The 23308-nt window shown below is 37.1% G+C and overlaps 1 protein-coding gene across 4 annotated transcripts in view; it reads right to left on the minus strand.

Moving 5' to 3' along the window:
- The window catches only part of LOC105473314 (neuron navigator 3), an 899580-nt gene that overhangs the window by 778961 nt on the left and 97311 nt on the right, over positions 1-23308 (minus strand). Inside the window, exons 1-2 of one of the 4 annotated variants that reach the window (XM_071070565.1) lie at positions 4270-5400; positions 3659-3734 (exon numbers count right to left, since the gene is read on the minus strand). The exons of 2 other annotated variants lie outside the window; for them this stretch is intronic. The gene's annotated coding sequence lies outside the window, so the exon portion shown is untranslated. Of the gene's footprint in view, positions 1-3658; positions 5401-23308 lie in introns of those variants that run through there. One more of the 4 variants, XM_071070564.1, reaches the window with a different exon arrangement.

Here is a 23308-nt window from a genome sequence, read left to right on the forward strand (position 1 = left end):
GGCACTAACAGCCTTTGTTCTGGATCATCTTTTCAAGAATGTTTGATAGAAAATAGCCTTGGAAGATAGAAAGAGTACTCCCTGTCTCTGAAGCAAAGGGCAGATTTGTTTACTGTCCAGTATAATAAAGATAATGTTTCTGTCCAAGGCAAAGGTCAGGCAGGTTTGCTTAGAGTACATCATAAAAGATTCCCTTTCCTTAATTTGGCCAAGGCTCGTTTTCTATAATGCTAGTCACTGTATGCACAGGTATCATTTGGCCTGCTTTGCATTATGTGTGGGAATAGGGGTTCAGAAAACTAGTGAGGATGGTAAACTGCTACTGCTATTGTTTTGAGTGAAAAAAAATCATTTGCATCTGAATCAGAAGCCTGTCTTTTGCCAAATACGTGATAGGCTAACTGGCTAGCTTGCAAGTAGGGTAAAATATCAGACTTGTCGCATCTCTTGGCATTCATAACTCTCTAGGGTAGATATTACAATGTCTACTTTTCAGATGAAGAAACTGAGCCTTTGTCACATAAAGTATGGTATCAAATTATTCATTTACTTTTTTGGTCAATCAAACTATGTCTAAATGTTAGGAGTCCAGGTATGAATGATGTATGGAGAATCTACGCCCCTGGCTTGATCTTAAATACTCTTGTCCAGAAAGTGATCTTTAAATGTGCTATACTTATTGTTCCTTAAAGATAATTGAGCCAGGCGTGGTGGCTCATTCCTGTAATCCCAGCATTTTGGGAGGCTGAGGCGGGTAGATCTCCTCAGGTCAGGAGTTTGAGACCAGCCTGGCCAACATGATAAAACCTCATCTCTACTAAAAATACTAAAATTAGCCAGCTGTGGTGGCACACACCTGTAATCCCAGCTACTTGGGAGGCTGAGGCAGGAGAATCACTTGAACCCAGGAGGCAGAGGTTGCAGTGAGCCAAGATCATGCCATTGCACTACAGCCTGGGCAGCAAGAGTGAAACTCAGTCTCAAAAAAAAAAAAAAAAAAAGTGCTGGAACCCAGATGAAACCACACCTAAAGGGAACATACAGCTGGACTTTTGGTCACATAATTTAAAAAATATCCTTAAGTAAGCCAACTAGTAGTGTATCTTCTGAACCTTGCAACTGTCAGGTTGCTGATTAATATAGTCCATCTAACTTTAGAACCCATCATCATAACCCTTTATACTATATTATACTGTACTATACTATACTGTACTGTACTTCATAACCCCTAACACTTTTAGATGTTTAAAAAGCTAAAAAGCTATAATTTGTGAAACACTTAATCAAGAAATAGGATTTCTAAATACTGGCAAATAACTGTCCAAAAGTTTTTACATGTTACAGAAGAAATAGTCTTCCCTTATCCAGAGTTGTTGGCATGAAAGTGCTTCAAAGCTCATACTCGTAAATAACTACTAAGAGCAAAGAGAAAGAAACTAAAATCACCGAAAGCTAACTAAAGCATTTGCAAAGACATAAACAATATTCTGCCTACTAATATGCTTATCAGACATCAAGAAATAGATGACAGAATCCTGTCGTCAGAATCTCAGAGTTAACTTCAACTTAGAAGAGCATAGTATGTTCGAAGAATTTCAAGTAGTGGAATGTTTATGCAGAATATAGTAGTGGGAAATTAATCTGGAGAGGCAGGTACATAGGAGTCAGAGCATAAAGGGCACGGTGATTTGATGTGTAGGCTAATCTGTTTCATTATTATCCAGCAAGTCAGATGTTGAAATTTGGAAAACATAGACCACATATGTGGAATACAAACATTCTGAGACTATGATTACATTGCATGTGTGTGCAGGGTAATACATACGGGGAAAGGATTTTTATAAACATCTGTAAATTCTTAAAAAGGTTCATGAATGAAGAAAGGTTATGAAATCTGTTGGGAGCACGTATAGAGGAATTTCCCTCAAGGGATGCTTGGAAGAGATGAGTCTGTCTCCTGGACTGTATATGGATTAGGCAGACAGTACCTGACACTGAAGAAAAGAAAATCAGGTAAGAGACTATGAGAAGTGCCATAAAAATGATGCAAACAGGACTTCCATCAAATTGAGAAGCTCAACAAAAGAGTCCCTACTGGGTAAACCCAATGGGCAACAATATCCTTGCTATAATTATGGATAACCATAATGGACCTAAGAATATGTATGCATTTTAATAACCAATCAAGGATACACGTAAGAATAGCATTACATACATAGGTAGTTTGCTGATAAATCTCTGAATTAACTTCAATTAGTATTAAGTCTAAGATTGGTTTTATTTTACTTTTTAATAAATGTCTTTCAGTTTGTAGATGATACCAGGTATTTCTGGCTAGTATAATATCAAGCTCAGAAAGAAACTGTACAAAGATCACACAAAGCTATGTGAATGGGCACAAATATGAGCAAATATTCTTAGCTGAAATAATCCAAACTATATTTGTATGATAGTAACTTAGAATGTAAGAAGAAAAATACTATGCAAAAGAGCAAGATACCAATGAAAAGATGCTCAACATTACTAACAATAAGAAAAACAGAAAACCTTTCACATCTAAAAAGAGTAGAAAGATTAAAGTCTTCAAATACCAAATGTTGACAAGGAAGTTGACCAATTCTTGCACTGCAAGTGGAGGAAAATCTTGGTAAACAACTCTGGAGAACAACATGTTAACATCCAGTGAAGCTAAAGTTATTTAGACCCATAGTAGGCAGAATAATTGCCTCTCAAAGCTGTCCATGTCCTGGTTCCTAAAACTGATGTGTAAATTGCATTAACTGGCAAAAGGGATTTTGCAGATTTGCTTAAGAATCTGAGATGAAAAGAATATCTAGGTGGGCCCACCATAATCACAAGGGTCCTCATTAGAGTAAGGAGGTAGGAAGGCCACAGTCAAAGAGAAATTCAAGACATGATGCAGTTGGCTTTGAAAATGGAGGAGGGACTGCAAGCCAAGGAATGCCCTAGAAGCTGAAAGCGGCAAAGGAACAATTCTTTACAGACTCAAAAGGAACACAGCCCTTCCCATACCTTGATTTTAGCCCAGTGACACCAATTTTAGACTTCTGACCTCCAAAACTGTAAGACAGCAAATCTGTGTTCTTTTAAGCCACTGAGTTTGTGGTCATTTATTATAGCAGCAATAGAAAACTAATACACTACCCTTTACCTAGAAATTTCATTCTTAGATATATGGGTCTAGAGAAAAATCTTGCACATATACACAAGAAAACTTATTCAGAAATGCTTCGTGCAGCATTTTTATAAAGGCATAAAACTAGGAACTACCTAAATGTCCATCATCAGGAAAAAGCACACTGAGATATGATCATGTAAGAGAGAGCAGTCTGCAACAGGAAAAGTGGGTAGAGCTACATGTAATAAATGGATATAGCTCTAAAACATAACATTTAGCAAAAACATTTAGTTTACCTTTTAAATTAGAATTAAAAATACTAATTATTTATGTTGCATGTCTGTATAATATATTTATATACAGAAAGAAAATAATACATGCATAAGAATGAAAAAACCAAATTCAGCATATGATTACTTCTGAGAACAAAAGGGCATCCTGGTTTGAAGAAAATTTGCAGCAAATATCACAAAATAATGAGATTTGATAAAGTTAGGTGATAAGTATGTAGTTGTTTACCATTGATGATTCCAGTACTTTCAGATCCATCAATCTCTCCATCGGAACTGCCACCCCTTAAGCCAGTTAAATATTGCTGGAAATAAATCAGACACAATGCTCTGTTTTCTCATATAAGTATCGGAATCTACATACAAAACCCTTATAAAACCCCCAATACCCAGGTGCTATAGCTCAAAGAAAATAGTTGACATGAAAGTTAAAGAGATCTTATAAAAAGGATATAACGCAGGTCTTCTCAAAGTTTTGGTCTTAGAATTCCTGTGAACCCTCAAAAGCTGAGGACCACAGTGATCTATATGGGTCATATCTATTAACACTTATTAAGACTTAAGACAGACACATTTTTAAATATTTGTTAGTTCATTTAAAATAACATTACCATAGCTATTACATCTTAGAACATAAGTACATATGTTCTAACATGTAACATTTAAACATTTTTAAAACCATAAATAATTAGTGAGAAGAGTGGCATTGTTCTGCATCTTTGTAAATTTCTTTAGTGTCTGGCTTCATAAAAGCCAGCTGGATTCGGCTGAAATGTATTGTTTCCATTGAAGAATAATAAAGATAATCTGGCCTCACATAGATTCATAGACTTTACAGACCTGAGAAAGATTGTGGAGATCTCCAAGGATCCTTAGACCAAATGGTCAGAACTGCTGATATAGGGAATATTCTTTGTTCTCAAAACCTGAGAAAGAATCTGATCAAAGGTAAAAAACTATTACATGAAAACAGGCTAAAATTATTTGGTAAATTCAAGATTAATGAAATTATAGAATGCCAGAATCATAATTTTCACCCACCCCAAACACAATTATCTTGGAGCTTAAAAGATAAGCTTTTTTGGACAAAAACATGTGATAAACATAAAAAACAAGGTAAATAAATAAACATTTTAAAGCAGATATTTTGATTCCAATAACTTTTAAATATTAGTAGGTAATAAAATCATGATGGCTAAAGAATATAATGAAATTTCCATTCCCATAAGTTTTCCCCTCCCAAAGAAGTGAAGATGTACTGCACAAGTAGAAAGAAATTTTTATCTCCTTTTACTATTTACTGCCTCTGAAAGAAGAAAATCGAGAAAAGGAAAATCATGAAGTTCTACAACTGAATTGCAAATGATTTGGTATTCTGGTCTCATTGAATTGGACATATTTTAGGCAAGAAGCATTTAACACAGTATGAGTATCTTAATTCATATGTGTGCTTGGTGTCTAAATAAAAGTATTTCAGACCAGAAATCAATCAATGAGAATATATAAAAAACATAACACCACCATGGCACCACCACTACCAACACCCCTTTACTCCTAAGGGAGTAAAGGAAGAATCCTAATAATAATCATGGTGAACCACAAATAAGGAACAGCTGCAGGTTCACAGCTCATCTTCATCCCCTGAGCATACACCTCTGGGTGGGAAAGCAACATTCTCTGGGCCCAGATCTGAATAACTTCTTATAGAAATTTAAGTATCTGAATTATGTTATGCTAACATAACTAACCTGGAATTTATCTGACAAAGCTCCAGAAGGGAAAAGAGTGGGAGCAGGGAATTTTCTCAACAGCCCCTTATTCTGGGAGATAGTTAACTCAATGTCAATACACTCATAGTTCCTCCAATGTATGAGATTTTTGATTTAAATATTAATTGCATAATATTGCCAGAAAATAAATGCTGTTACTTCTGTTCAAATTAACCACTTTTAAGTCAACTATAAGTATATTTTTTAAGTATTTTCGTTATCCTTCTAAAAACCAAATGAAGAAATTAACCAAATGAAGGGTTAACAGCAGCTAAACTCAAGATAAAACAATAAGTTAAAGAAAAGCATTATTTTTACTCTTACCAAATTAAACAAATTAGTAAATTAGCAAGGCTGCTAGACATACACAATAAATTTTCCCATTACAATTGTGTCCTACATGGGAGAAGTCCAGTGTATCTTATGGAAATCCACCACAATTAGCATAATCTTCCAACTTTCAGATTTGTGTGTTGCTAATGCCCATGTAAATTTAAATTTAAACTCTGGAACAATGCCCAGAATTTTTTGTTAACTAAAAACCAGGCACATCCCTGAAAGATATCTCCCCCTTGCATAGTTAACGCACGTTTTGCTTCTCAATAGTTTTGGCAACAAATTTTAGAGTTTGCAGTTCTATGGTTGGGCTCTGCGACTTCGGTTCTCGAAGTGCTATGTGTTATTAGCATAACGGGTGGGCAATTTTCACAAGTACTTTGAACAAAATACAGTCAAATGTGATTCATTTAAATTTCAAATAATTATTTGACACCTAGCACCTTAAAGAGGGAAAGAAGATTATAAAACCATACATGACATCTTGGAATATAGGACGCTAGCACTTGGGAAGCTATCATTATCCAAGACAACTGAAATCAGATCATTTCAGAATTAAAACTTTTTTAGGCTGGGTTTGATGGCTCATGCCTGTAATCCCAACACTTTGGCTGGCCAAGGCAGGCGGATCCCTTAAGGTCAGGAGTTCGAAACCAGCCTGGCCAACATGGCAAAACCTCATCTCTACTAAAAATACAACAAAATTAGCTGGGCATGGTGGTGGGTACCTGTAATTCCAGCTACTCAGGAGGGTGAAGCAGGAGAATCACTTGAACCTGGGGGACAGAGGTTGCAGTGAGCTGAGATCATGCCACTACACTCCAGTCTGGGTGACAGAGTGAGACTCTGTCTAAAAACAACAACAACAACAAAACCCTAAAAATTTTCAATCTTAAAAAGGCAGTAGAGTACAAATACCGCATATTACAGAACTCTATCTGAGGAGTTAGCACATCATGCTATAATTAGATACTTCATACTCCTCAAGTGAAACACACAACACTCATTAACTGAAATAAGGACTATAAATGACCTCATGTCAGTTTGGGTTTAGTATTATAACTAAATGAGATATAAAAACATTTCTGTTACCAGTCAACAATCACTTGAGCTGCAATGTGAGCACTGCAGAAAACAAAAGCAAAGCAAAGTGAGTAGATATAGAAAATGAAAAGGGTTGAGAAAAAATAAAATTATATAAGGAAGGGAAGATGAAAGGATAGAGACAGAGAAGGAAAGAAAGTAGAGATAGGTTCAAGCTTTCATAGTGTAAACATCCAGAAGACTTGTAGGTTTTCATGGTCCAACATATCCGATGAGCAAATAAAGATCAGTGACAAATAAATGGCTATTGCAGGAGACTAAAGAGAATTTATGCTAGTATTTTAGTTTGTCTTTATTGCCATTCTAAGAGATGGAATGACAATTGAGAGATGCATATGCCAAAATCCTTGGAAACTATGAATATGTTACATGGCCAAGGGAACTTTCAAGTTAAAACCCTTAAAGTAGGGACATAATTCCAGATTACCTAAATGGACCAAATCTACTCACAGAAGCCCTTGAAAGCAGAGAACTTTCTCAGGCTGGAATCAGAGAGTTGTGGCAAAAAACAAACAAACAAACACACCACCACCACCACCACCACCACCACCACCACCACCACCACCACACGCACACACAGGTGGAGAGATTTGGCATGTGAGAGGGACCTACCCCAGTGTTGCTGAGGGTAGAGGGTGAAGACACACGGAAAGCCTGTGAAAGAAGGTGGACGGGCGCCAGCAGAATGACTGGCCTAAACTGACAGCCAGCAAAGAAAGAGCAACCTTAGACAGCAAGGAACTAAATTCAGCTAACAGCCAAGAATGAGCTTGGAAACGACTCATCCCGAGTCTCTAGAAAAGAACATAGCCCACCTGACATCCTGATTTCAGCCTTTTGAGATTCTAAGCAAATAACCCAGCTGAGCCGCTCTAGATCTCTACCTGCAGAACTTTGAGGTAATTAAAGCGTGCTGTTTTAAGTCACCAAATTTGTCATAATTTGTTATGTCATCAATAGAAAACAAATATAGCCATCCCTGTGAAAAGTGATGTTGGCCAACTACAGTTGTTGACTGGCCATAGAGAAAGACATTACAGGTATGAGCTCAGACTGTTGTTACCATCAATAGGAATTAAACCTATAACTATTTTACACAAACTGGTTTATAAAACCAAATACACGGGAAGAAAATAGTATCTTCTCCCAGTGGAAAACACTGAGTGCATGTCAAAGATAAATCAAGCTAGTCTAAGGGCAAAGCATTTCATTCAAACTGACTTATACCTTAGCAAACATTCAAATGTGATTTAGCAAGTGATTAGATAGGAAAGTCTATTATTTATGAAAGATAGGATGTTAAATATGAGATACTGACAATTTGGACTTTATTGTATAACTAAGTTATCATGTTTCTACTGGCACAAATTGCCTAAAATTTTGTTTTCATTTAATGACTCTTACAAGACACATAAAGGTCTATGTAGACAGGAGTGTTACCTAATAGCTTTAGATCATCTTATCATAGTTTAAACCAAACAGACCAACATAGTTTAAGTATATTGATCTCTCACAAGATTCCAGATTTTAGAACCCAAAACCAAAGTCAATAAAAAAATACATAGTATACACTCTTTTGACGAGTTGCTTTTCTAAAGAAGGGCCTATATCATAAATTAGGCAAGATGAAGATTATTGGATAATTGGAAACTGCATTCAAGTTCAAGTTTCAAATATCTCACTTTTCATAGAAATTACCATAAATACTATATTTAACCATTTTCAGTGCTATGTAGCACCTGTTTCCAAAGCTTATAGAAGCCAAGGACTTCAGTAACCAAACACATTAAATATGATGTAATACGACCTGAGTGCTATATAAAGTTCTTCTGTTATTTTTCTCTTCAGAAAGAACTCTTCAGCAATATTTTGAAACATACCAAAATTACTCCAGGTCTCTTAATAGTTTTTAAGAATTCTCCTAGGCAAGTATTACTTTTGTTTTGTGACAAATTTCCTCGTAGCAAACCTATATTTTCCAGATCAAGGTGTAGCCTTTTTCAATCCTATTCAGGGTAGAAATAGTCTTCTCAAAATTGGCTATGCAATGTATATAACTTCCATCTTAAGTTTTCCAAGTAATTATGGGCCTATAAGTTTCTAACTGGTTACATTTGGATTTTATCTAAACCATTAACTTAAATTTATTGAACTAGAAAATTAGAAAGTAAAAATAGCAAACAAAATAAAATGTAAACCTAACCATAAAATTCCAGGTATGTGTATTGATATGTATATGTTCAGAATATGAGGGATATGTCATGGCCATACTATTAAGAAAAACATCCAACCAATCGTGTACATTTACATTTAAATGATGTTTTGTAACCACAGATATGTGTTCAATAAGAAAGGAAAGTAACTGAAATTCAGAAGCATTCTCATTCTAATAGCTACGTTTAGGTTTAACTCTGCATTATCTCATATTTAATGTTTGGTATTTACAACATATTTCTTCTGAGTTGATGCAGCAAGTCAATAAAATGAGGTCACCCACCATACTCCATGCTTTTCTAAGTCATCTTCCAACTGCATTTGTGGTTTTCTTGAGTAATGCTTCAACTAAAAAAGTTTAAAATAGCTTCCTGAATAATAGTCACATTCTTTTCCCTTAAAGACTTTGAGTCCATGCAACAAACTAAAAATAAGTTTATACTCCCTGCCCCCCTCCCCGTTGCAAATGGGCATTGATCCACAAGATGAATCTGGCCAGGCTTGAAAGAAAACCACAGAAAACCAAGAATATTAATAAAAGATGATGATCCCCTGGCCCTGGAGCTAATATGAATATGCCTCAGGTCATAGATAGTCTCTGCCATATGATTTTGAAAAATAAATTTTTTTTTGCAGACTGACCTTTTTCCAGGATTGAGTTAGTTTGAAACAATCTATCAGGTTTGATATTTCCTGGCCCTCAAGACAGTTTACAGTTACAGCAAATGTGTGTCTTTGCTTAGACCAAATGGTAGCCTGTCCCAGATAACTTAAAACCTACAGGTTTTAGACAGGGGGAAGTTTGCATCATGTTAGTCATATTCTTCTCAGACAGCACACCCAAATAGGTATTGCATAAGCACAGTAATGCATTAATCAATCCTGGTATAGAGTATACCATCAAATGACACTCTGACATTTATCTTTCATTTCTCAATACTCTATTAAAGCAACAAACACCTTACATTGTTAATGTGTAATCTTTCTCACGATAGTGTCTTACAGAGAAATACGCAAAACAGCAAAGAAGAGAGACCAGCTTTTTATTACATGAAACTCAATGAGAGAATGAAACAAGCATTACATAAGTGAAAGTAAAAGGCTGGCAAAGCAATTAGAAGGAGATCATTACAAAAGTAGCAGATGTTCCCCTCTAAATTTCATCATGTGTAGCCCATAGACTTGAAATCTCATGCATCTGAAGGTTAAAAATGGGGCTGGGGGTGTGAAAACTCACTTGTTGAAGCTATTCAGAATTGAAAATAGTCTGATAAATCCAGGATTCTCATGACCTCTGGCAGCATTCACATCTCATCACGGTGATAAATGTCCCATTGATGCTTTGGAGAGCATCGATCACATCAGCACAGACTGCCCTTGCTGTAAACCATCTTGGTGATTTATAGGCTTAGGCGGCCTGACTGTGCCCTTTCAGCTCTGCTGCACATAACAGGAGGCCTCCCAAGTCATCTAGGTGAAAGAAACTTTCATTTGCTGTTCAATTCCATCTTCCTGGCAGCTGAATTCTCATTATCTCACATACCTAGCAAGGATTTGCCTATAAGATTTGCGCGCGCGTGTGTGTGTGTGTGTGTGTGTGTGTGTGAGAGAGAGAGAGAATCTCGCTCTGTTGCCTAGGCTGGAGTGCAGTGGCATGTTCTCAGCTCACTGCAACCTCTGCCTCTTGGGTTCAAGCGATTCTCCTGCCTCAGGCTTCTGAGTAGCTGGGACTACAGGCTTGTGCCACTATGCTCAGCTAATTTTCATATTTTTAGTAGAGACGGGGTTTCACCTTGCTGGCCAGGCTGGTCTCAAACTCCTGACCTCAAGTGATCCACCCACCTTGGCCTTCCAAAGTGCTGGAATTACACGCGTGAGACACAGTGCCCGGCCAGATTTGCCTACAAGGTTTCATTCAGTATCTTCCAAGTGCCTCACCTCTTCTCTTTGAGATGTTCCTGAAAAATTTAAACTGATTTTGTAGTTTCCTACATGTACAAGGTAACATTTTTGAGTTTTATGTTTGTGAAGGAATTTATAAAATCTATTTTATAGATAGACATCTCTGGCCTACTTCTACTGTGCACAGCCACTCCCTCCTTAACAAAACAAAAAACCTCAATGGCTTCCTTAATGCATATAGAATTAAAGTTCTAATTCCTTGGATCTACATTTTTGGCCCTCCTTAACCTAGACCAGGGTTTCTCAACCTCAGCACTATTGACACTTTGGGCCAGATAATCCTTTGCTGTGCAGGACTGACCTTGTATCATACAATGTTTGTGAACGTTGTGGCTTCTACAAATCAGACGCCAGCAGCAGCACTTCACACCTTCCAGTTGTGACAACCAGAAACGTCTTCCAGATATTGCCAAATGTCGCCTGAAGGGCAAAACCACCCCCAGGTGAAAAATCACTGATCTACTGCCAAACAACTGTCCAGGAATCTTCTATCAACATTCCCCCCCCCCCCCCCCCGCATAAAGCTTCTGATCCAGGGAAAATCAATTGCTCGGTTATAGTCTAGACTATTGCCTGATGGTTCTCATGTTCATATTTTTCCAGAATATCCTACCTGTATCTATCTTCTTCAGGATCCACCTTCTATTTCAAAACCTAAAATTTTCTTCTGGACAATGTCAGTTTTAATCCTAGGGGTTTTTTTTTTTTTTAAGAAAGATCTTGATTTTGCCCCTGGTACTACATTTAGTAATTACTACTTCCAATGAGTCTCCTAATCTGTAGCCTGTTTCTCATTGTTTAATTAGAATAATATCTAGTCCATGTACCTGGTTTTTGTGAAAGGCAAATAAGATGATGCACATGGACACGCTTTAACAGTTGTAGAATACAAAACAAATGTAGAAATTATCAATAAATCATGAAATGTCTTCTGATATTTCTGTTATAGTTATTGCTATTTAGCTCTTGTACTGTGATTTATATGTTTGCATCTCCATCAAATCTTCAGGTTTATCATATGAAGACAGATTCCCAGATTATGAGAGTTTTCAACAAGAACCAGAACAATTTGGCATTAATATTTGTTAGTTATTTCATTTAACTGTTTAATCACACAGTCATCGCAAGAAAAAATAACCTGATACTCCATCTCTTCCTACACTCATCAATTCCTCACACCTAAGAGTTCTATATGATACAAAGGCTTACTTTGACTACCTCATTGCCACCCCAAAGCTGGTATTTCATTAGGAAACCTGAAACCAATTCCAAGAATTTAGGAAATAGCATTAATACATATTTGAAAGAAGGAAAGTGAAAACAATCAGGACCGGGGTAAGAGAATAAGTACCAATGCAATCTCTCCTTCTCCCACCCCATCCAGCAAACAGCAAACTTCTGCCTTTCTTTTTGATGTCTGCTTATCTGACAGTGGCAAAGCTGTTTATATTTACAAAAGCCTCCAAAGTCAGCAATAAATATGGCTCCAAAGCAGAACTACCTGTAGGCTCTGCCTCACCGTTTCATGAATTAATTTCATTATTTAGAGATGGATTTAATTTGGGGATATAAACAAATCATTCAGGTAGTTGGTGAATGTGATTGGCAATGAATTTGGGGAATACTGCACTTAATAAAAACTTAATTCTACCAAGCTAACTTGTATGACTCAAAATCTGTATACAGTTGAAAAACAGGACAATGTGTGGAATAGTAGCCACATTCATTGAATAAGTATGTAACCTCTAATGTAGTGATTATCTTAAAGCAATATTAACTTGTATATTTTAGTTTTGACAGTTCATTATAAAAATTGTCATTACATAAAACCAGAGCTCACCTGGGAAAAAGCACCACTTTTGAAGTGGAAATAGAACATACGGAATTAAGCCAATGGTGTTCTGCATTTTATGTAATAAGTTTGTTCCTGGATAAATTCTATTTTAAATGCTTTCAAATCTGATTAGATTGTTAATGCTTTTGAAGGAGTTTTTAAGCAAATACTATCACAGAGCATAGGAGTTTTTCTCTAATTTGGATTATGTGGAAACTAAAATTCTCATTGAGGTTATTTATTCAAGATACAGTATAACCAAGTTAGCAAAGTGTGGTGTCACATGCCTGTGTTTCTAGCTACTCAGGAGACTGAGATGGAAGGATGACTTTGAACCCAGGAGTTCAAAGCTACAATGAGCTGCGATAGAGCCACTACACTCCTCTGGCCTACGTGACAGAGTGAGATCCTATCTCAAAAATCAAAAACAAAAAAACTGACAATAATTAACAACAGATTATTGTAAGTAAGCAAAGCAAATTTATTTAAAACACTTTGCAGTCTCCAACGTTGAAATGCATATTTTAAAAACAAAATGCACACTCTAAATACGGTGTTTGTATTTTCTGCTTGCATTAAGCAATACTCATGGAAGCCCATTTTTTAAAATAGACTACAGTTCACTGCAAATTGTATTCCAACATCACACTGGCAAAAGTTGGGAGGGGGACCATCTGAGTTACAGATCAAGTCTGTATATAAATGTACAGAGATACTCTTGCGGTTTAATAAGTTCTATCTAGAATAAAAGGCTTTTTAAAAAAATCGATGTTCCCTAATTGATCCACTAGAAGTTTCATTTTGACAGTGAGGAGTAGAGTCAGAAATAGTATCTGGTTGATTTAATTCAGCACTTTACAACAGTGGACCATGATTCAGATGTGGTTAGAAGGAAATCTACTGAGATTTACAGTTGGATTTTAGAGGCTATTTGATGTCTAAAGCACCAAACTTGGCAGCTAATTGATAACTTGGAATTGTTGATGAGTTGTAAAGTTAGGCCAGTCTCCCTGGAATTAAAGAGAAAGGCCTTACAAACCCTCATCCTCATAATGGATTTGAATAAATACACGTCAAAAAACATCAGGGTATGAGAACCAAGTTATTTAAATCTGTGTAGACCCAATGGGGAAAAAAGTTACCTTTTTAACTCATGAGATCAAATTTTTAATATTTAGCTAATGGTTTATAGACTCTTAAAATGTAATGCTTAATATCTTTCCATAGTGCTTGCTTGAATGTTATATTTGCTAAAGTCTGAAAAATTCTTTTATAATACCTTAGTATCAAAAATTAAGATATGTAAGAGTCTAAAAGTACTTAACAAAGTCAAATACTACACATTCTTACTTGTCATTGGGAACTAAATAATGTGTATACACATGTGAATCGAGAGTGAAATAACAGACACTGGAGACTTGGAAAGATGGGAGGGGGTGAGTGATGAGAAATTACCTACTGGGTACGATGTTCCCTATTCAGGTGATAGCTACACTAAAAGTCCAGACTTTACCATTACACAATATATCCACATAACAAGACGGCTTTTCCCCCTAAATCTATAAAAACAAGACATAGGGAAATAAAAAAGGACTTAAAGAGCAAGTTACTGTTCTTCATATATGAAATAGTTTTAGCTAAAAAGAAATACCTGAAACTCCCTTGGCATTAAAAAACACAACCTTAAAGTCTTATTGGTTACCTATTAGTATTATCAAGGGCCATATCAACCCATTAGACACTGATTAGGCCCATTAATACACCCATTACGTATATTCAATATAGTGCTGACAAAACCTGATTAAAATAAGCAATATTTTGTCTGTAATTTTGCCTGTCTCCTCTAGACATAAAGATTGTCTTTTTTGAGTAAAATCTCTAAGGAAAAAGGCTTATGATGAAGAAAGAAGTCCAAGGTCAAAGAAAATAAACCCAGTGCAAACAGCTACAAAATTCTCCAAATAAAATAAGCAGTGGTATCCCCAGATAGCTTGTCAAATTCCATATATTTTGATAGTTCTGAAAGTACTGTCACAAACTCACATTTTTAAACCTATTAATAAAAGCTATCTCTAACAGGGCCCTTATAAAGTGTTAGGCTCTTTTCTAAGTTATTTACATCTTTTTAACTCTCCCAGTAACAGGTAGGTAATATTACAACCTCCAAGGTTACATAGTTAGTAAGTGGCAGAAACAGAATTAGCCCATGCTCTTAGCCACTACTGAATACTGCCTCTGCTGAGACTACCAACCACATAATTGTAATGAAAGAACATGGTCCAAGGTCTTTGTAATTTACTAATAGAAAAGACTGCAATCACAAGCAAAGGTTTATACCCAACAACAGGTGGAGAAGTGAAATCCATTTGCCATGAAAACCTTAGGAAACAATCAGTTCAAAAGCAGGGGTTGCAATCCTAGTTTCTGATATAACAGACTTTAAACCAACAAAGATCGGAAAAGATAAAGAAGGGCATTACATAATGGTAAAGGGATCAATGCAACAAGAAGAGCTAACTATACGAAATATATATGCACCCAATACAGGAATACCCAGATTCATAAAGCAAATTCTTAGAGACCTACAAAGAGACTTAGACTCCCACACAATAATAGTGGGAGACTTTAATACCTCACTGTCAATATTAGATCAACAAGACAGAAAATTAACAAAGATATTCAGGACTTGAACTCAGCTCTGGACCAAGCGGACCTAATAGACATCTACAGAACTCTCTATGCCAAATCAACAGAGTATATATTCTTCTGAGTACCACATAGCACTTCTTCTAAAATCGACCACATAATTGGAAGTAAAACACTCCTCAGCAACTGCAAAAGAACATAAATCATAACAAACATTCTGTCAGACCATGGTGCAATCAAATTAGAACTCAGGATTAAGAAACTCACTCAAAACAGTACAACTACATGGAAACTGAACAAGCCGCTTCTGAATGGCTACTGGGTAAATAACAAAATTAAGGCAGAAATAACAAAGTTCTTTGAAACCAATGAGACCAAAGACACAATGTACCAGAATATCTGGGACACAGCTAAAGCAGTGTTTAAAGGGAAATTTATAACACTAATTGCCCACAGGAGAAAGTGAGAAAGATCTAAAACTGACACCTAACATCACAATTAAAAGAACTAAAGAAGCAAGAGCAAGCAAATTCACAAACTAGCAGAAGACAAGAAATAACCAGAATCAGAGCAGAACTGAAGGAGACAGAGACCCAAAAAACCCTACAAAAAAATCAATGAATCCAGGAGCTGTTTTTTTTTTTTAAAAGATTAACAAAATTTATAGACCACTTGCCAGACTAATAAAGAAAAGAGAGAAGAATCAAATAGATACAATAAAAAATGATAAAGGGAATATCACCACTGATCCCACAGAAATACAAACTACCATCAGAGAATACTATAAACACCTCTATGCAAATAAACTAGAAAATCTAGAAGAAATGGATAAATTCCTGGACACATACACCCTCGCAAGACTAAACGAGAAAGAAGTCAAATCCCTGAAGAGACCAGTAACAAGTTCTGAAATTGCAACAATAATTAACAGCCTACTAACCAAAAAAGCCCAGGGCCAGATGGATTCACAGCCAAATTCAACCAGAGGTACAAAGAGGAACTGGTACCATTCCTTCTGGAACTGTTCCAAACAATAGAAAAAGAAGGGCTCCTCCCTAACTCATTTTATGAGGCCAGCCTTATCCTGGTTCCAAAACCTGGCAGAGACACAAAACAAACACACACACAAAAAATCCAGGCAAATACCCTGATGAACGTCAGTGCAAAAATCCTCAAAAAATAGTGGCAAACCGAATCCAGCAGCACATCAAAAAGCTTATCCACCATGATCAAGTCAGCTTCATCCCTGGGATGCAAGGCTGGTTCAACATATGCAAATCAATAAATGTAATCCATCATATAAACAGAACCAAGGACAAAAATCACATGATTATCTCAATAGATGCAGAAAAGGCCTTTGATAAAATTTAACACTCCTTCATGCTAAAAACACTCAATAAACTAGGTATTGATGGAACATATCTCAAAATAATAAGAGCTATCTATGACAAACCCATAGCCAGTATCATACTGAATGGGCGAAAGCTGGAAGCATTCCCTTTGAAAACCGGCACAAGACAAGGATGCCCTCTCTCACCACTCCAATTCAATATAGTATTAGAAGTTCTTCCTAGGGCAATCAGGGAAGAGAAAGAATTAAAGGGTGTTCAGATAGGAATGGGCAAAAGCTGGAAGCATTCCCTTTGAAAACCGGCACAAGACAAGGATGCCCTCTCTCACCACTCCTATTCAATATAGTATTAGAAGTTCTTCCTAGGGCAATCAGGGAAGAGAAAGAATTAAAGGGTATTCAAATAGGAAGACAGGAAGTCAAAATGTCTCTGTTTGCACAGGACATTATTGTACATTTAGAAAACCCCATCGTCTCAGTGCAAAATCTCCTTAAGCTGATAAGCAATTTCAGTGAAGTCTCAGGATACAAAATTAATGTGAAAAAATCACAAGCATTCCTATACACCAATAATAGACAGAGAGCCAAATCATGAGTGAACTCCCATTCACAATTGCTAACAAGAGAATAAAATACCTAGGAATACAACTTACAAGAAATGTGAAGGAACTCTTCAAGGAGATCTACAAATCACTGCTCAAGGAAATAAGAGAGGACACAAATGGAAAATCATTCCTTGCTCATGGATAGGAAGACTCAATATCGTGAAAGTGGTCATACTGCCCAAAGTAATTTACAGATTCAATGCTATTCCTATCAAGCTACTATTGAGTTTCTTCACAGAACTAGAAAAAACTACTTTAAATTTCACATGGAACTGAAAAAGAGCCCGTATAGCCAAGACAATCCTAAGCAAAAAGAACAAAGCTGGAGGCATCATGCTACCTGACTTCAAACTATACTACAAGGCTACAGTAACCAAAACAGCATGGGACTGGTACCAAAACAGACATATAGACCAATGGAACAAAACAGAGGCCTCAGAAATAGTGCCACATATCTACAATCATCTGATCTTCGACAAACTTGACAAAAAATAAAAAAGCAATGGGATAGGATTCCCTATTTGATAAATGGTGCTGGGAAAACTGGCTAGCCATAAGCAGAAAAGAGAAACTGGACCCCCTTCCTTACACCTCAAACAAAAATTAACTCAAGATGGAACAAAGACTTAAACATGAAGCCTAAAACCATAAAAACCCTAGAAGAAGACCTAGGCAATACCATTCAGGACACAGGATAGACAAAGACTTCATGACTAAAACATGAAATGCAATGGCAACAAAAGCCAAACTTGACAAATGGGACCTAATTAAACTAAAGAACTTCTGCACAGCAAAAGAAACTATCATTAGAGTGAACAGGCAACCTACAGAATGGGAGAACATTTTTGCAATCTGACAAAGGTCTAATATCCAGAATTGACAAGAACTTAAACAAATTTACAAGAAAAAAACAACACCATCAAAAAGTAGGTGAAGGATATGAACAGACACTTCTCAAAAGAAGACATTTATGTAGCCAACAAACATACTGAAAAAAGCTCATCATCACTGGTCATTAGAGAAATGCAAATCAAAACCATAATGAGATACCATCTCATGCCAGTTAGGATGACGATCATGAAAAAGTCAAGAAGGATTGCTGGCAAGATGGCCAAATAGGAACAGCTCCCATCTGTAGCTCCCAGCAAAATCGAAGCAGCAGGAGAGTGATTTATGCATTTCCAACTGAGGTACCTGGTTCATCTCAATGGGACTGGTTGGACAGTGGGTGCAGCCCACAGACGGCGAGCCGAACCAGGGTGGGGCATCGCCTCACCTGGGAAGCACAAGGGGTAAGGGAATTATCTCCCCAACCCAAGAGAAGGCGTGAGGGACTGACTCTGAGGAACCATGCACTCTGGCCCAGATACTTCACTTTTCCCACTGTTTCTGCAACCCGCAGATGAGGAGGTTCCCTCCTGTGCATACGCCACCAGGGCCCTGGGTTTCAAGCACAAAACTAGGTGGCCATTCGGGAAGACACCAAACTAGCTGCAGGAGTTTGCTTTTTTTGTTGTTGTTTTGTTTTGTTTTGTTTTTCCATACCCCAGTGGCACCTGGAATACCAGCGAGACAGAGTGGTACACTCCCCGGGAAATGGGCTGAAGCCAGGGAGCCAAAATTGACAAATGGAATCCAATTAAACTAAAGAACTTCTGCATAGCCAAAAATATCATCAGAGTGAACAGGCAACCTACAGAATGGGAGAAAATTTTTGCAATCTATCCATCTGACAAAGGGCTAATATCCAGAATCTACAAAGAACTTAAGCAAATTTACAAGAAAAAAACAAACAGCCCCATCAAAACGTGGGTAAAGGATATGAACAGAAACTGCTCAAAAGAAGACATGTATGCAGCCAGCAAACGTGAATAAAAGCTCATCATCCCTGGTCATAAGAGAAATGCAAATCAAAACCACAATGAGATACCATCTCACACCAGCTAGAATGGTGGTCATTAAAAAGTCAGGAAACAACAGATGCTGGAGAGGATGTGGAGAAATAGGAACACTTTTACACTGTTGGTGGGACTGTAAACTAGTTCAACCATTGTGGAAGACAGTGTGGCGATTCTTCAAGGATCTAGAACTAGAAATACCATTTGACCCAGCCATCCCATTACTGGGTATATACCAAAAGGATTATAAATCATTCTACTCTAAAGACATGTGCACACATATGTTGATTGCAGCACTACTCACAATAGCAAAGACTTGGAACCAACCCAAATGTCCATCAGTGATAGACTGGATAAAGAAAATGTGGCACATATACACCATGGAATACTATGCAGCCATAAAAATGAATGAGTTCATGTCCTTTGTACGGACATGGATGGAACTGGAAACCATCATTCTCAGCAAACTAACACAAGAACAGAAAACAAAACACCACATATTCTCACTTTTAAGTGGGAGTTGAACAATGAGGACACATGGACACAGGGAGCGGAACATCACACATCAGGGCCTGTCGGGAGATGGGGAGCTAGGGAAGGGATAGCGTTAGGAGAAATACCTAATGTAGGTGACGGGTTGATGGGTGCAGCAAGCCACCATAGCACATGTATACCTATGTAACAAACCTGCCTGTTCTGTACATGTATCCCAGAACTTAAATTATAATAATTAAAAAAAAAAAGTCAGGAATCAACAGATGCTGGAGAAGATGTGAAGAAATAGGAACACTTTTACACCATTGATGGGAATGTAAATTAGTTCAAGCATTGTGCAAGACAGTGTGGCAATTCCTCAAGAATCTAGAACCAGAAATACCATTTGACCCAGCCATCCCATTACTGGGTATATACCCAAAGGATTATAAATCATTCTACTGTAAAGACACATGCACATGTATGTTTATTGCAGCACTGTTCACAATAGCAAAGACTTGGAACCAACCCAAATGCTTATCAATGATAGACTGGTTAAAGAAAATGTGGCATATATACACCATGGAATACTATGCAGCCATAAAAAAGAATGAGTTCATGTCCTTTGCAGGGACATGGATGAAGCTGGAAACCATCATCCTCAGTAAGCTAACACAGGAACAGAAAACCAAACACCGCATGTTCTCACTCACAAGTGGGAGTTGACAATAAGAACATGTGGACACGAGGACAGGAACATCACACACCAGGGCCTGTCAGGGGGGTGGGGAAAAAGGGTAGGGAGAGCATTAGGACAAATACCTAATGCATGCAGGGCTTAAAACCTAGATGACAGGTCGACTGGTACAGCAAACTTCCATGGCACTTGTATACTTATGTAACAAACCTGCACTTTCAGCATATGTATCCCAGAACTTGAAGTAAATTTTTTTTAAAAAAAGGAAACAATCAGTTCTTTGGGATATGATTTTAGGCAACACTTATCCCTATTCCCTTATTTTTAAAAAGTAGGAAAGTATAATTGATTAATCAGCAAGTATTTACTGAATGCCTTTTAAATTCCCAGTACTGCTATATGTTTTAAGGAATGAAATCGTAGTCAAAGGTTATTTGTTATTTGTCCTACAGGACACTAACAAGTTTCTTCCAAATATCTTGCTGGATGCAAGAAAAAACAAGACCAGAAACAAGTCACTAAGGAATAACTTTAGAAGTCATGATGTGCAAAAAAATGCAGCACAAACAGTAACTATTCTAAAAATTCTAACTTCCATTTTGGGCAGGCATTGCAAAGTTGTCATAGTTTACACTGACCTACCCACAATTTACAAGGTGTCACACAAACTCAATTAAGATATCAAAAAATTTTCTTGAAAAGAATATCCATAGCCTATCATCAATCCAACTGTAGGAATGAATAGGTGAACATTCTATGTTTATTATAAATATATATTAATGCAAGATTTGAACTAATAGTGCTTATTTTCATGGCATTGCTGGCTTTCCTCAACTCCTCTACCTAACGGTGCAGATGGAGAGTGAAAAGCATAATACATATAATTTTAATGAGCTCCTTTTCCATGTATCCTTGTTTCTATAAGGAGCCTACAAGGAGCTGGAGATAAAAATAGAGCTCCTATTTTTTTCTACCATGCAGGCCTCTTAGATTTTTGCTACAAAGAGAGAGAGCAAGAGAGAAAGAAATTGACTTTGGCCTGAAATGTTTTACTTCTCCCATTTAATACACAAGCCAAGGCCCAAAGAAAAACAGACTTAGAGATCCCTCTCATAGTGAGCTTCAATGCATTCCTGTGGCCAAGGTCAATTACAGTGACACAGGAAGCTGGGGAGTTTGCAGAAATGTGTAATGACAATTGTCAGTCTTCAGGAGGTAGAGTGTTCTTGTCTAAAATCTAAAGTTTAGTAATAAAATGCAATCACCAACTCCAGCTGTATTGATTCATCACAGGCCTGTTATAAACTTGAAGTAATGCTTACCAATTACAAAGGGACCACTTGCAAAATTTTATAATGGTTAACTCTTTTGAGACCTACCCTCAGCTCTTAGTAATGACACCAACTCTGCGTCAGTGTCGAACAATTATCGTACCATCGTCCAGGATATGCCTGCAGTGAAAGTCTTTGCCTTCATACTTCATTCATTTAACAAACAGAGAGTATTTTGCCATCAAATGTTGCTTCTGAAGAAGCTAATTATGATAGAAAAAAGTAAAAAGAGTCAATTCATTTCCACAGCATACAGAGTACTTCAATAGTTGAACGCTGTGTGAATGTGATGAATGGGAACACTCCCTCAGTCAAAAACCTTGACCTCAATGTGGAGAGGCTCAAACTTCATCAATAACTGGGGCTGGCTAAATGCAAGCTCCTTCTCAACCACTGTACAGAGGTTGTTTCCCTAAAGACTCTTTAATATGAAAAGTTTGAAAAGAAAGTATTGGCCGGTATGGTAGCTCAAGCCTGTAGCCATACTTTCTTTGTATTTTGGGAGTCTGAGGCAGGCTGATTGCCTGGGCTCAGGAGTTTGAGACCATCCTGGGTAATCTGGCAAAACCCCATCTCTACTAAAAATACAAAAACTTAGCCGGGTCTAGTGGTATGCGCCTGTAGTCTCAGCTACTTGGGAGGCTGAAGCACGAGAATTGCTTGAACCCAGGAGGCAGAGGTTGCAGCGAAACGAGATCGCACCACTTTACTCCTACCTGGGCGACAGAGCAAGACGGTCTCCAAGAAAACCATAAATAAAGTTATGTTCAGTTGCATGGCTACTTGCTTTGTTGAAATTTTTTTCTTCTGGTATTGAAGAATCAAGGATGTTGTCAATGAGAATCATGTTAGTGATAAAGACCCACACTTAGACCTGCTTAATATGTTAGAGCCTGGCATTGCTCTAAGCATGTTCCATAGATTAAGTCATTTTAATTCGCCACAACTACATGTGGAGAGATGCTGTTATCCCCATTTTGCAGTTGAAGAAACTGAGGTACTGAGATTAACATCAAGGTAGTGGCCAAGCCAGGAGTCAATCTCAGACAACACGACTCCAGAGTCTGTGCCCTTAATTCCACACCTACGCCTCTCAACAGCACCCTAAATGCCATCCATATGCCACTAAATGTACTAAATTGAAGAATCACATGAGAACATGCTCTAGGTCAAAGTTTCTTTATAACTACAATCATTAAGTATTTACACCAACACCTTTCCTGAAAACACATCTTCTATAAAACTGTTTAGTAACATTTCTATAATAAAGTCAAAGCTTAAACATGGTACCACAAGAAACTATCATCTTATGGCATGATCAATAATTTTTCAACAATTACTTTATATATCAGACTAATGGCAGTGAAACATACGTTTCATATTAACATCTATAGTTTTACCTACTCATTGTATTAATACATTTAATGGGCACTGATATTCAAAATGTTTGGTGATGAAAAAATTTTTCCTGATATTTACATAAAAATCTTATTTGTTTTAGTGAATTTTAAGACTGTATTTACATTCTACTAAACCACTTTGGTGATGAACAAGGCCCAGCAGGAGCATTTCCTTGAAAGAATGTAAGAATTCATTATCCAGCTTCAACTGTTAGAATTTTTTTTTTATACTTTAAGTTCTAGGGTACACATGCACAA

This window comes from Macaca nemestrina, chromosome 10 (genome assembly GCF_043159975.1).
Source record: "Macaca nemestrina isolate mMacNem1 chromosome 10, mMacNem.hap1, whole genome shotgun sequence".
Classification (NCBI taxonomy): domain Eukaryota; kingdom Metazoa; phylum Chordata; class Mammalia; order Primates; family Cercopithecidae; genus Macaca; species Macaca nemestrina.